Raw genomic sequence first — 16,405 nt, 5'->3', positions numbered from 1 at the left:
CATCAAAACAATCTGATTTTCGGATCATAGAAGCATTAATATATTATAAATCTACATGCAAAATTTCAACAAAATCTGGTCTGTAGCTTTTGAGAAAATGGTTAATGAAGTTTGCTATTACTTATATTATATTTTGTTGCAACTTCATATACATATAGTTGAACATCAATGAAAAACTTGTTATGCCTTCATCAACATTGCTAAAATTGAATATTCATTATTTGAGGAAGAATTCATTTGTTCCATCCATTTCATGAGTTGGGATGAACAATTTTTTATTTCTTGGTTAACACAAAGTCTTTGGATTGCATGAGGACATCCAATATATTCATTTTTGGTTTGTATGAGGACATGCAATATATTCAGTTTGGGGGTATGTTGGGTCGTTAATATGTCATTATCATTATCACTCTTTAATGCCTATTTCATCCATTTCTACCATTCTTTATCACATCATTTATCATACTTTATCATATAAGTCCATTTTATAATTATTTATGCTCTTATGGATAAATATTATTTCTTTTCCATTATTTTTAATAAATTGATGATTATTATGCATGATTTTACCAACAATGGTTATGAATAAATTGGTTGTAACATCAATCACCATTTAAGCCTTCAAGATATTTTCCATATTGCAGATTTGATCTCCAGCTCATCATTAAATGTGCCAACTCAGAAATTCGCTGGAATAAGAAGTGAGAATTTTGCATTGGATGTTTTGGGCAAATAGAGAAGAATCTAGAAAATCTGAAACATGGGTTTTGTCTAGAACGGACCAAATTAGTTTTGCATAGTGTTGTTTTTCCAAATTTGTGCCCATATTAAGAGAAACAGAAGGTTATTTGAAGAAAGTTTTCTCAGATTCACTATTGTGGCCATTTTCCAAATTATCTCAGTTGCAATACCAAATTCAACCTGTTCCTGTTGAATGTTGATGGAAAGATATTTCAGATATGATCTTGTTGATCAATTTGTTGTGAAGAATCTAATTTTGTAATGAGAATCGTTTTGTAATCATCTTTTTTGTAACTTCTCTTTACTCTTTGTGTATTTAAATGAAAACAGAGATCAAAGATAGGAGGATGGGAATTATGGGGAATTAGATGGATTATAGAGATTATTAGAGATAGGATAGGATAGGATAGGAGGAAAGGGGATGGATCTCTTTTATTTCAAACTGTAATTTTAATTTACAGGCTTGTGTTGTGAAGAGAATGCGATCATATTGTAATGTTACTCAAGTTCAATGATTAATATATAATTTGGAGGTTATTGTTCATTTTCCTTATCTGAAGTAGCTCAGCAGCATTTCTTGGTAGCTAAGGGCTCGGCCTATAGTGGATTAAGTTGTTGCTCTATATTATATATTTCTGATTCTCGCAAGTGTGATGATTCGATAGTTTTCTTGCTTTATCTGATTTGATTTCCTTCACTGTTTATTGTTTTCTTGTATTGACAGAATATCTCTACTTTATATGATTTACAACACTATCAATTCCATTTACCTTCATTGCAAATTGAATTACTTTTGATATGATTTAATCAATTTTAAAGAGTATTAACTATCGTTGTTGAAACTCTCATATTGATATCCATCCATTGTTTCGATTAATTATTGAGGATTGTGTTCGATTTCGATTAAATCAGTTAAAAGAGGAATGAGTTATCACTATTGTATCCTCAACTGATGATTGTTTCTACTTTGATGAATGTATGATTTGATTTCATTAGAGGATTAATTTTTCTTTAATTTCAATTGGGATTTATAAAAAGCATCTATTTACTCTTGTATTTGAAAGATCTATACTGCAATTTAAGAAACATTACTCTTTGGGATTATAGCGTGCACATATTGTGTACACTCTTGAAATATGAGGACTTGCCCAGGTTGATAATTAATGTGGGATAAGTAGGAGTTTTAAAAGAAACCTTTTATGAACCAACAAGAGACACTGTTTGTTTATATCCATCTGTTTATCTTCCTAGAACCTAAAAAAATCAGTACTTCTTCTGCAATGAAATGTAAGATTATCGAATAAGAGAGGTGATCAATCCCTCTATTAATGACATTTACGCAAAAAAACCTGAGAATTGGTACTAATAAAACAAATTCATCAAAGAAAATCAAATGAATTTTTAACTGTTTTGAAACTAGTGTCTTAGGTTACCTATCATGCCTTGTCAGCAACTTCTTTTTTTACTATTTCAAATTTTGATAACAACTTCCTCATTGTGTAGACCTCGTCGAGATCTTTCCGTTGACTTTTGAATCGTTGAAAACTAATGTTGTATGAGAAATTTATGCTTATTTGAAATTTTTCTGAAACAATGAAATTTATCATGCGTAAGTGTAGCATGGGGACATGACGATGATGGAAAAGATGAAGTAGGCAGATGATGTGGCATGTTGATCATGAGTTTCTAATTATAATGCATCATTGATAGATAGATAATTAAATTGAGTACATAGCTACAGAATTGTCCAGTTTCTATAGCTAAAATCCTGAAAGTCAATTAAGTACACAAAACTATGCATTTTGTTATGAATAATAATCAATCTAATCTTCAAATTAATCATTACCTTTTCCAAAAAAAATAGCAAATTCGTACTTGTTTTATTGATGCAGTAAAAAAAAAGGCAATTTTTTGTTCTTTGTGCCATTTTTTATTTCTCTTTAGTTCATTAAATCAAACATAGGGAGGGAGTACAAAATATTGCACATTAAAAGAATACTTCTCCTCCACTTAGACTATGAGACCCTTAGCTCCTAATAGTGAATTATTTTCTCACTCCAACCGTAAAGGAAGACCAACTCAATACAATGTAAGTGAGATTTTCAATGTGACATCAAAGTAAACAAGATTTATTGTGCTACAGAGTATATAGCATGCTGTGGTATTTACTTTGCTGGTATAATTCCGACCCAAAGCGTCGAACAGAAATTTAAAAGCATCAATATTAGCATCAAAGTCATACCTTTCTAACAGATCAAATATCTCCATAGCCTTCATCTCCTTGGCAGCTACAAAGGCATTGAATGTGATATTGAATTGTCAAAACAGATCCCATCTTGCCCATTTTTGTCAAAAGCTCAATCATTGTCACGAACTGCTTCCATGTTTCTATCCGATGCAAAGAGTTCCTCCACTACTTTATAAATTCTCTCGAAATATCTTTGTACACTTTGATGCCTCTTTATAGATTTCACCATCAATATCTTTGTGAATCAAGCCTCTTGTTGAAGATGATGGTGCAATATTTACTCCTTCCACAACATCATTTCTTAGAATCGGAGAATCAAGCCCACTTGGGTAGTTATTGCAATTGTCCAATTCACCGAAAGATAATAAGAATTCTCGTGTAATAATGTTTGCATTTTTGGAAGGAACAACTGTACTCAAATCAAGTGAACCCTTCAAATCTACGTGCTACATACTAATCATTAGGCTCTTGCCCCATTAAAAAAAAAAATCCCCTCTATTTCAATGATAGAATTTACATCTGAATTTTATACCAGCACCTTCTAGCAAATAAGGATTTGATCTCAGCTTTATTGAAGTTTTGTAAGAGTGCCCTCAGCTTTACTTCAGAAAAGTGTAGCTGGAAAAGAAAATGTTGATGTGGGCTTTGAAAATGGTCTCATTGATTCATACCGAGAGATTGATTGGAATGGTTGGTATTCCGATTTTGGAGAAACATATGTTGCTATAAGAATAACAACAAATATTTGTTGAGTTGAAAGTCATAGCTTGTATTAAATTCCAAATGAAAAATAAAATCAATGTTAAGGATAGCATTTGTATCCTCATTTGAGGACATAAATCCGTCAACTAATAGCCAACAAGTGTTGCACGTGTCTTGGCCAGATTTAATTTCTTTCATGCCATCGGCCTTTTGTAGATGAGGGATATTGGATTTTAGGAGACCTTCCTCCTGTAGATCAGGGAAATTCGATCATGAAAATCCATTTTTTTGTGAAATATAACAAAACGAGGCTCCAAAGCACCCATAAATTCTCTTAAACGGTTAAGAATTAGAGGAAATTTCTCGTGGGTTACTTAATTCACCTCATTATGAGAAAAACCGATGTCTTAGTTTTCTGAGATTCACCACCCAAAATTGATCACAAAATTTGTTTTAAAATGACTAGTAAAAAACTATTAGGTTTTCTGGGATAAAATCATCCATGGTCGGATTGAATAAAGTTTACTCATACTCAGTAATTTTCTTTTTCTTCTTGGCTATTAAATTCAATTCTAAACTAAGAAATACATTACTCATGTCTCCATTGCTATTTGAAGATACATATGTATTATGAAAAGACATAGCAGGCTTTGTCCCTTTTGGTGATCGTTCTAAGAAATACTGCCATGAGAATTAGCTCCAAGACTTCATCAATTTCTGCAAGTGCCATTTGGATTTAAGAGTGAAGAAAATGTTGCATGACCTTCTAGCTCATTGGAGTATCCCATGGAATTCAAAGAATAAGTAACTTTAACTTTCCACCTAAGTATCTCCAACTTTACACATGCCTTTTGAGAGGAGAGGCTCTCTTATTTATACAAAAGTGAGGGATATCTTCTCAATAAATGCCTATCCCTTAAATATCTAATAGATCCACACTTGTCTCAACCTACTCTAAATACTAGATACAAATCATATGACTCATCAAGATCTCCATGATCTTTCTCCTTAAAATATGGTCCAACTCTTGAGTTGAAATTAGAAATTGATATTGGGAGGCCAAGTACGACCCTTGTAGAACCTCCAAATAAGCCTACGCATGTCACAAAATTCATAACACACACATATAAATGAAACCATGTTAATTTCATAGTTTTTAATCATAAATTCACTTTATAATACATAAAATAAATAACTTTGGAAAATGATTATTCTAACCCATATGTTTACTTGATGTAGGGTTTTAGGCTAGATAATTATGAAATAGGGGATAAATGGTTATGAAATGATGGAAATATGGAAAGTTATGGAAGACAATTTTGGGACTCAACAAAATTATTACTTATTTAATTTGTGGTAAATAAATTTTAATGGTATGTTGTCATCAAATAAATGTTTAGATATAAATAAGTTATTTCCCTTGTTATTGTGTTTAAAATTAGATAAATTTAGTTTTTAGTTAGAGGACCCTACGAGGGATCCTCACATATGGTATCAAAGCCTAGGTTCAAAACTTGGACCTTAAAACCCACCTACTAGAAAATATATGAATATCTATATATATATCTATATATATATATATATATATATATATATATATATATATATATATATATATATATATATATATATATATATATATATATATATATATATATATATATATATATATTGCAAACAAAAATTATATTGAATTATTAAATTATTAAATTAGATTGACCATAAATTTAAATGAAAAAAAGGTGCACCTGTTTTCTCTCAAAAGCCCACATATAAGTCCAAAGACCTATAAACAGGACCTACTAAGTCCAAAGCCCTAGAAGATGACTCAGCATCACCTATACAAATGTAAGATATGGCTTCATACACCTGACACATGGCTTTCATGCTTTTACTCTCTGTTAAATTTGTTGCTTCGATCCTCGCTCCCTCTTCTTCTGTATTTCCAGTCTTGTATCCACATATTTTACTCATTTCTTTGGTCCTATTTTCAACGTGGTGTATCGGCTTCTATCTACGCACAGAATATCTTATTTAGGTGGAGGCGCAGAGAATACAAAGAGAACAATATTCTGGATGAGGGATCCGACCACAGGGGACTAGATTCCATAGGATCACTTCGGCGAGACCGACATCACAGAGCTGAGGCAAAAACTCTTCTCCTCCAGAAAGTAGATAAATAGGCATTATAAGAAGAGCTTAGTATTAACATTAGGCTTAGAGGTGTCGAAGGGAGACTGGCCGTAGGCACATCTTTTGAGACTTCTCACACTTTCTAGTAGTTCTTGCAACTATAAATGTTCTTTAGATAAATAAATATATTTATTGGCTCACTATTTTAAAAGAAACTTCGTTGAAGCAAACTAATGAGTGTGCATATTGGACAAGAATAATTTGAATGGTGTTCTCACACCCTTGTAAAATGCTTGGAAAGTGCCCAAACTAGTCAACAATTTTCTTTAGAGCCTTTTGTGCTTCAAGAAACTAAGTACGATTCAATTCTATTATAGTTGTGTTTTCCAATAGCTGCACAAGAAGAATCAGATAAACACATGCCATCCAAATTTCCCAATGTTTCAATCTACCTCTCTCACATCCCCATTGATTCCAAGCTTCCCCATCTCCTCTTCAATTGAGGACATTCCTGATAAGATCCACTTTTCACAATATTTAAATAACCCCTTAGGCTGGCCACATATAACCTCCATAAGGTCAACGAAGACATATACTACACTCTTTGTTAACCACTCTGTTAGGGTCCAACCCTAACCCCCTTATTTATGTAATAAGATCAAGTCATAGTTATAGTTAAGTAAAGATTCAATAAAGCCCATATTAATAATTGTAAGTGGTTGACCCGCGTTTAAAGAAGGGACCACAGTTAGTTGAAAATGGGCCACGGTATTAGATAGATGGTATTAATAAGAACCATGGTATTGACCCATGGTTTTGCATGTATGAATCCTATATAAAGGATAGAGACTCCCCTCAAGGAGAATAATGTCCTATTTTGTAATTGAGCCCAACTCTATTGGAGGTTTCCCCCTCAAAGAGGTAATTGAACATTGCTTTCCTTTCCGAATAATAAAATACTTGTTGTTAATTCTTATTGTTATGTGTTGTAGGTATATTTCTTCAAATATTTAGTATTTGGGTATCTTCTTGCATGTCAAGAGCATAAAAAGTGGTATCAGAGCACATTCCAGGGCCAGTGGGATCTCCATTTTTAGCAATTTTTTTTTTGGCTAGAGAGGTGTTTCGATGTCTTTAAACCACAGGATCTATTTTTGAGTGCATAAACCTGCGGATTTGGGGAGGCATGCATGCAAGAAATACAAGAGGTGGTCACACTTGTTGGAATCCCTTGTAACCCCTGTGGGTACCTCTTCGAGTAGTAGCACATTAGATAGAACCTCGCACAGATTGTCTTCCAAGTACCCTCTGGGTATATTGGAAGCCCCCTAGGCTCTCTTGAAACTTTGCCATAGATAAACGTCGATCGTCTTGATGTTACAGTACACCGAGAAAAACACTCTAGGATATTACTCACGTGTACAATATGGTAGTCGGGTTGTACAGTTAAGGGTACGGTTGATCCTCCTTTGTTAGTGCACTAAAAGATTGGATTGAGTATTACTGTCAGACCCTTATGTATATTGTGATCTATAGCACCTGAAACTCCTTGAGACAAGAGTTTGCTTGTCCCTCTCTAGATCACGCATCATCTTTGTCAAATTGGATCTAGTAGGTGGGGTTTTGTCATAGATGGAACAATAAGTTCCGCCATTCAGATCTCTCAGATCCGCCATTCAGCTTTATCAAATCTGCCAATTAGATTTAGCAAAGCCACGATTCAGATCTAGCCGTTGGGTTCTGTAACAGTTGCCACAATCAGATCCACCTGTCAGATCTAGCAACAGGGTTTGATCATTGCCACATTCCTACTCATACTCTTCAGCTAAGGGATAGACGACAGATCAGACCATTTGTGTGGCCCTGTTGAAGCCCAGAAAATCAGGTCGACAACAAGGCGGATACCCACCCGGTCCGGACCTTGGTTGGCAGCTCCTTATCCGTTTGGTATAGCAGGTCTGACTAGGGATAATGGGACCAGTTTCCCAATCTAAGGGTGTGTGTGTGTGTAGAGTTGGATGTTACTGATCTAAGGATACTTAAAGCTAATCTAATTCAAACTTTTAAACTAACTTTATGCTATTGTAATCTAATGAAAAATAGCACATCTAATCTATGCTAACCCGGGGTGTATTTCTTATATTATGTGATCTAAAGAGATTTCAAACAATAACTGGTAGTAAAGATCATTCAGTTATCATAAGAATAGAAATCAATTCAGATGAACTACTTTGCATAAAAAGTTAGGCAAAACAGTTGTGAACAACATATCGCATAATAAGTTATTCATATATCAAACATAAATAAATGACTCCACCGTACAAAAGTGCCAAATGGTAACTCACACATTCATGCAATAACATATAAACAACTAAAAACTGTATATCACTTTAAGAATATAAGCAGAAATGGTCAAGAGATAAAAGTACCATTTATGACTGATCCTACTCATAAGCTTCAAGCAACAATGATTTATATCTCCTTTCTCTAACATCTACTAAGAGTACAAAAGTGCAACATCAGTAGAAGATATCAAATGCAAACATTAATAAACCTTGATCCATCCATTCATCAAAACCCCCTCTCAGGGTGCAAAAGTGCATGTTCTGAGGACAATTTTTTGACAAATTTCTGGACCCTTCTCCAAATGCATGAGAAGGGTTTAAATACTGCTAACTAAATAACTTAATTACATAAATTTAGGATACGTTTTAAATGACCGCCCTTCTTCTAAAGCAAAACTATTTCTAAAAAATGAATCTAATTCCTAACTATTTCTGCATTTTCTCCTTAAATGTTGTGAGAATTCAACATTCGCCTGGGAAGAGTTGGCTAGTTGCCTTCTGCTGTTGTTTGAGTTACGCAAACAGAATGGCAAGCGCTGGCACCACTTTTTAGTGCACTAGAAGATATTTTTGAGAATTATCTTCTGGTTGGGCGAATTTACTGTGTATATACTTGGCAACAACCCAAATTTCTCCCAGACTGCTTCTACTTTTTCTATTTCAGTTTCGGGACTTGCGAATGACTAAGCAAGTTAGGGACTTTGCTTTCCTGGTGCGTTTTCCTTCTTTAGCACCTTTTTCCTTTACCGGGTAGAAGTTTCAGGATTTTTGGTAAACATGCTACTTTTGTGAGCTCTCTGACCTTGAATGTTGAATCACCTATCGACCTCAGCATCTGTTGAGTGATACTCTGGAATTTGTGGCTCTGTTTCATGCGGCATCCGTTTATGAAGGCATCTCTTCTCTGTTCTTCGAGCATTGATGCTTTCCCCTTTTCCTTAGATGTTTCTTGCTCATTGCTTCATATTGTTTCCTATTTTTCATTCCTGCAGTTCACGCAAAGGAAAAGAGTAATGATAATAAATACTGATACGAAAGCTCTAACCTCTATGAATGTATAAAAATCATGACACCCATTGTGAACTGACTCTTCGAAAAACACAAAATTGTCCTTCACTGACACTTTGGCATATGTTCATTAATTTCTTTTAAGGTGCACGCCTAATTTTGGTTTATAGACAGCTTTTCTTGAATGTTGAGCCGAGGAAATTTGCGATGGGTGATAGCAGCATCGCGTCATTGCATTACCTAGATGTGTCATCGCAAATTTTTTCAGATCGGATTATCGCAGATCGCAGATCGTTTCTATCGCAGATCGCAGATATCGCAAGATCGTAGCATTGCGGATATCGCAAGATCACAACATCGCGGATATCACAAGATCGCACCATCGCGGATCGCATGAGTCATTAAATCATTGTGTGCTGCTTATGCGATATTGCGGTATGCAACGTTGCATATCGGCCATCGGAGATTTCTTAAGATCTTCATTTAAGAGCGCTTCTTAATGCATGCGATGCGATGGATTTCGCGTCGCTTTTTCTGCAGTTTTTTATTACGCTCGTAAAGAAATGTTTATCTTCTTCGCGTGATGCGACATATTTTTAAGGAGTATAATACAAAAAGTTTTATAAATTTTTTTTTGAATTTTTTATTAAGGGTCCACATTTGCTTAGTGTTATTGCTAATACTAAACAAAGAGGGGGGTTGTTGGTGGCCACAACAATGGCGATTCACTTGGAAGAACCAGTTATCTCTGCTTTTCTATTGAATTTTTCTAAACTTTCAAAACAGAAAAATTTTCATAAATCTAAGCTTTGTTATGGATAGATAGAGTACATTATGCCTTATTCTATCAATGATATTTTGTTTCAACCTCTTTCTATTCTAATTTTTTTCTTCCTCAAGCTTGTCCTTGTACTTATATCAGCCACTACTTGGTCTTTTTAAAGATAAAATAAAGTTTTCTCTATGTGCTGGCTTTAGAATATGCTCATTTGTCATAGGTAGAGCCTCTGCTGCCAGCAGGCGTCCATAGCCTCGACAGGGTTACCTGTTACCCAGCAATGATCCTTTATCCTGCTTAAGGCTATCTACAACCTTCGAAGAAAAATCCACATCGACACTTTTTCCTTTTTTATTCTCAAAGAACAATGTCTTGGTTTGGTAGCCAAAATTATGACACAGTCATTCACTTGATTTACACTTTTGTTGAACAAGCTGGCTCGTGATGAGGCCACTTGTCTTTTGATTGCAACAATCTTGAGTCGTTGCCCCGTTTTGGTGGACAGTATTGGCAAAGTCAGCAAGTTATAATATCTGTGATCATGATAAGCCGGCTCGTGATGAGACCTCTTATTATTTGAGATATAGTGTTTCTCAGATTGTTCCTCTGAATGCTGCGATTTTCTTTAGCGGGGAGGAAGTCATTGTTTTTCCTTAAGAAAGCTCTGGACGATAATAATAGAGTTTGAAAATAGCAGTCTTACAGAGAAGCCTTATTTTGCTATTGATACCTTTCATTGTGCTGGTATAAAACAATTCCTTCGCTAAAGGTTGCTTTCATCAAATTTTTGAAGTTGAAACTAGTATCATATCCAGGCTAAAGTTTTTAACTGTATCTGTCAATAATAAAAATCACATTTTTCGAAAAAAAAAATTGCTACTTATACAAGCGAAAGCTCAAAATTTGAAAGAAAATTGGTGTCTTTTCCGCGAATACCTGTAGTAACCACTCACAACTGGTTTTATTATGAAAAAGAAAAGAAAAACTATTCTACAAAATAGAAGAATAATCTTCTATGGAAAATATATTTTAAGGATTAGTCCATTAACAGGCAAAGAATCCCTTCTACCTGCTAAATCCTGCAACACAAATGTTGATGGACCTATGACTTCAACAATCTGAAAAGGACCAAGCCACATCTTTTGAAATTTTGTATGTTTGCCCTTTTCTTCATGAGCCTTATCCCATTTCAAAACTAAATCTCCCATCTGAAAAAAAATTATGGTCATTATGCTTGAATCAAAAGAGGATTTTATTAGTGCTTGGTGATGAGCATGGGTTTTCTTAGCTTGTTCTCATTGTTCTTCTAATTTAATTATTTCCATTTGTCTTAGTTGTATGGAGGAAGTAGATACTACATCGATGTATTGTACTAAAGACAAAGAGGGGATGACTAAGTGAGTTGGAAGAACCACTTCTTTCCCATAAACCAAATTAAAGGGAGAAGTGTCGATTGAAGCTTTATTCGTTATTCTATCTGCCCATAAAGCATTTACCAAAACTTTGTGCCAATTCTTTTGGTTCTGGTCAACTTTTCTTTTAATAATCCTGATTAGGTTTTTATTTGTTGACTTAGCTAACCCATTACCTTGCAGATAGTAGTTGGCCGAATATTTCAGTTTGAACCCTCTTTTAAGTGCAAACTCAGTCATTGCATTTCCAGAAAAGTATGATGCATTATCAAACATTAAAGCCGTTGGCAATCCAAACCTAGTGATTATAAATTGATCTATGAATTCAATAATATTTTCAGAATTAGCTGTCTTGAGAGGAACTGCTTCTACCCATTTAGTAAAATAATTTGTTGCCTTGAGGATGTATCTACGCTGCTTAGAAGAGTGGGGAACGATCTCACCTATTATGTCCAAGCCCCACTGACTGAATGGTTGCTCGATGTTTACCGGCTGTAGTGGCAGGGATGGCTTCTTTTGTCTTCCAGCAGTTGTTTGGCAGACTTGACATTTCCTTACGTAACTGTGTGAGTCTTTGAACAGCGTAGGCCAGTAATATCCTGCACGTAAGATCTTATGTGCATTAGCATCTCCAGCATAGCGTCCGCCTGCTGGTCTGTCGTGGAGTTCCTGCAAAACTTTTTTAGTTTCAGTTTTCTCAAGACATCTAAGAAGAACATAATCATAATTCTTTCTAGAAATAACATCATTTATGAGCTGATATTGTTTAGCTTTCAATCTCAGAGCTCTTTTCTTAGTGTGATCTAGGTGTGATGGAGCATATCCGTTCTTAAGATAATAAATGATGTCAACATATAATGATTCTGCATTGTTTAGGCTTACCTCATACAGTTGTACCTATTCAGATGAATTTTTAGAAATCTGCGATGCTCCGGCCAACATTTTGCAGAAGCCTTGACCTCTTACAATGTTTGCTGGCTTAATCTCAAGGTCGTATTCCTGTAAAGCAGTGATCCAATTTGCTCTTTTCTCACCCACATCCTTCTTTACTAGAAGATTTCTTACTGCTGGAAACGGTACTATGATCTTAGTATGAGTTTTAAGTAAGAAAGGTCTGAAATATTTGACCGCTTTGAAAACAGCATATGCCTGTTTCTCCACGTCTGAATAGTTGAGTTCAGCACCTTGTAAATTCGAGCTAAAAAATTCGATTGGAGCTTCCATTTTTTCTTGATTTGCTTGAGTTAGAATCGCAACATATGATTTCTCTGAGGCAAATGTGTATAAGATAAAAGATTCTGAAAAATTTGGGGTTCCTAAAGATGGAGCATTAATGATAGCTTGTTTGATCAGGTTGAATGCTTCATGTTCATCTTGACCCCATTTAAAATTTGAATTCTTTTTAATCATGGTTTGAAAAGGAGACAAAATTCGTGAAAAATATGGGACAAATATCTTTACAAAATTGATTTGACCAAGGAAAGATTGCATGGCTTTTTTATTATGAGGTAGGGATATTTCAGAAATTTCTTTGATTCTATCAGGCTCGATGTGAATACTAGATTTTGACACTATGAATCCTAGAACTTTCCCTTCACTTAGTGCGAAAAAAGATTTCTTTGGGTTAAGTGAAATCCCATACCTTAAACATCGTTGAAAGATCTGTTTTAAGTCTCTGAGATGGTCGCTTCGCTTCTTGGAGTACACTGTTATATCAGCCAAATAAATTACTACAGATTTATTGACTAATCCCTTGAATACAATGTCCATGGCTCTCTGAAATGTAGCACCGGCATTGATCAAACCAAATGGCATCTTCCGATATGCGTATGTGCCCCATTTAGTTCGGAATGTGGTTTTCAATTGATCATCGGGATGTACCAGCACTTGATTATATCCGGAAAATCCATCCAAGAAAGACATCAGTTTTGAGCCTGCTACTGCCTGTAATATCTGCTCCATAGGTGGGAGAGGAAAATTGTCTTTTTGACAGGCTTTGTTAAGATTCCGAAAATCGATACAGATTCTAATATCTCCGTTTTTCTTTCTAATGGGTACCATATTTGAGACCCATTTGGAATGTCTAACGGGGAAGATTATTCTGGCTTTTAATAACTTATTCAGCTCAGTTTTATCTGATTTTCTAAATTGGGGTGGATCTTTCTCAGTTTCTGTTGGACAGGTTTTTCATTGTCAATCATAGGAATAGTTTGTTGAATGATAGAAGTGTCGTATGTCTTCAGCTCATCGTAATTCCAGGCAAAAACATTTTTATATTGTCTCAAAAGATGAATATACGCTAGTTTTTCTTCAGGGGCTAAGTCGATGCCTATATTAATGTTTTGTGGTTTATCATCGGTTCCTAGGTTTACTAATTCGTAGTTAAGAGTTGAACTGTAGAGCTTTGAATTGGCAGACCTTTTAAACCGATTTTTCAAATCGTATAAGTCTTCTAACTTAACCACCGATTTAGGTATAGCATTGTCAGTGCCATTTTGTTGTATTTGTCGATCGTGATGGTCTTCGTCAATTATCTGATTGGAGTAGGATCCTTCAGAAGTGAGAAAATTTACAATATCAGGATCGTCATTGAATACTCTCCAATTTGTAATGTTGTCAGGGATGGATGGTCTAAAGATTAATTCTATTGAGAACCTATCTGGACTAAACTCTTCGGAGGGAATAAGCCTAAAGGCTACGTTAGCCAAAAGGTCTGCACTTGCGTTTTGGAGTCTTGGGATTGAAGAAATATTGAATGCTATGAAATGCTCAGTCAGATCTTGTACTAGAGATTGATAGTGTTGTAAATGACTTGATAGGCAATGAATAGTGTTACGTACCTGTTTGACAACAATCTCAGAGTCTCTGAAGACTTGAAGATACTTCATGTCCAACCCGATTGCTTTGTATAGGCCTTGCACCAAGGCCTCATATTCTACTGTATTGTTTGTGAAATCGAATTCGAGTCTGCACGTAAGCATGGTCTTATTTCCTTCTGGACTAATCAGAACGCATCCTGCTCCTGCTCCTCCATTAGATTTAGAGCCATCAAAATATAATCTCCAAAACAAAGATGTATTTACATGTTTATCTACAAAATTAACACACTTTGAATTATCAGTTTGGGAAAAAATTTCGACTTGGGACAAAACTGAATTTTCTAAGTAAGGTGATGTATGAGCATTGAAATTGCTGAGAAAAGAATCTACCGAGTAATTGCCAATGATACTGATGTTATACGCCACTGCTTCATTTTCTCCCTCCAATTCCGTTACTATGTACTTCTGGTGTAACTCTCGTTCAACCTTTATTTGATTCGGTTTACCATTGTAGGGTAACCACATGTGTGACCAGTCGGTTGAAAAGTATCCATGGAGTTTCTCGGACCAATCCTTGCAAAGAATCAAGCCATAGAATTATGGGATATCAGCCACTAGAATGTCAATAACCTAACATACCTTTGGGTTGGATGACAATCTTATGGTTACTTGATTTAGTTCACCAATCACTTCGACTTGAGATCGATCAAGCTAAACTATGCACACCGCGGATTTTTGTGGTTGAACATTTAACTTGGCACATATTGATCTGGGTAGAATATTCGTTGAAGCACCAGAATCTACCAAACAATTGTGCACATTTTTATTGAAAATTTCATAAGTGAGAAGGAAAGGGAGAGTGTGAGACCTTGATCTTCCTCCAATCAAGGCGATGTCATTTGGATCAATCTTATTGATCATGTTGGTTGGAGGTCTTCCCATGTTGTGGGAAGCTACAGCTGTAGGCAGAGATGTAATAGGCACGGCATGTAATTATTTCATCATTATCTTCTATTGATGTTTCAATTTGCTCAATTCGTAAAGGGTAATATTAGCTCTAGTATTTTTCATGTCGTCAATAATATTGTATTCCATTTCATCCGACACTATTAGTGTTTTTGATGGAGTTGTCTGATCTGATTGGACCGGGATAGGTTGGGTCGCTTTAGTGGTCGTTTTTTTTTTGCGACTTTATCTTTTATTGTAGAGCTTGTGCTCTTCTTCTTAGGGGTAGTTTGGGAGGATCAAGCTGATTTTTGCTTCATGTGCTAACTGGAAATGCTTCTTGATCTTCTTCTTGTGGGAGGATGAAATCCCACATTTCTTGTAATTCCAAAACTTCTTCGTCATCAGTCTGCCCTTTAGTGGTACTCTCTTCTTCTTCCTCTTCTTCGGATTCGACATTTGAAATAGCGTTGGGTGGCTTCACATTCATTGAAGGATCTCTTTTAAAAGCTCTGTAGGGTTTTTTTGAAGAAGTTTCTGCTACTTGTTTTCTTATGTCAATCGTCTCATTGGACATGGTCTTTAATACTTTTTGCAATCCTTCCAAATCGAAAGGGTCTTTCGTTTGTTTCTTCTTCGAGTCTTCCTTGAAGGTGACTTTTTTGGACTTGCGTTCCTCTATCATAGATCTCTTTTCCAGGGCTATTACACATTTCTATACTGCTATCGCCTCTGTCAAGTTTTCAACTATGGTTGTTTTATTTGCCCTATCCACGAAGATTGCTAAGTTTGATGGTAAGGTCGTAATATACCATTCACAGCGTACTTCTTCACTGGGTTGGGAAGCAGTGGGAATATTGTTGAGGATCTTATTGAACCGTAAATTGAAATCTTTGATGGGTTCTCTAGCCTCGGATTTAAGATTAGATAGGTCATTGATTAACGTTGTCGTTGATCTATCATCACCAAACTTGGTAAGGAATTGACTTTGGAAAATGTCCCAACTTGTGATAGACCCGGAGGGTAATGAAAAGTACCATGACCCGGCTGTTTCTTCCATTGTCTAGGGAAAAATCTGAACAAGAGCATCTTCGTTAGTAACTACGTTAAGATTGACAAAAAGCATGAAATTGTTAATGTGTTCTTCAGCTAGCATGCCTGCTTCTCGATTGAATTTGTGTAGCCATTTCTTACGATGGGCCGATATTTGACTCAAAGGTGGAGGCATTAAAACTTCCCCAGGATTATTCCATGGAGACTTGGCCATCGTTGAG

This window comes from Pinus tabuliformis, chromosome 3_2, assembly GCF_031772625.1.
Source record: "Pinus tabuliformis cultivar Carrire ecotype Pingquan chromosome 3_2, CPIR1, whole genome shotgun sequence".
NCBI classification, from domain to species: Eukaryota; Viridiplantae; Streptophyta; class Pinopsida; order Pinales; family Pinaceae; genus Pinus; species Pinus tabuliformis.
Note: the sequence above shows the minus strand (reverse complement) of the source record.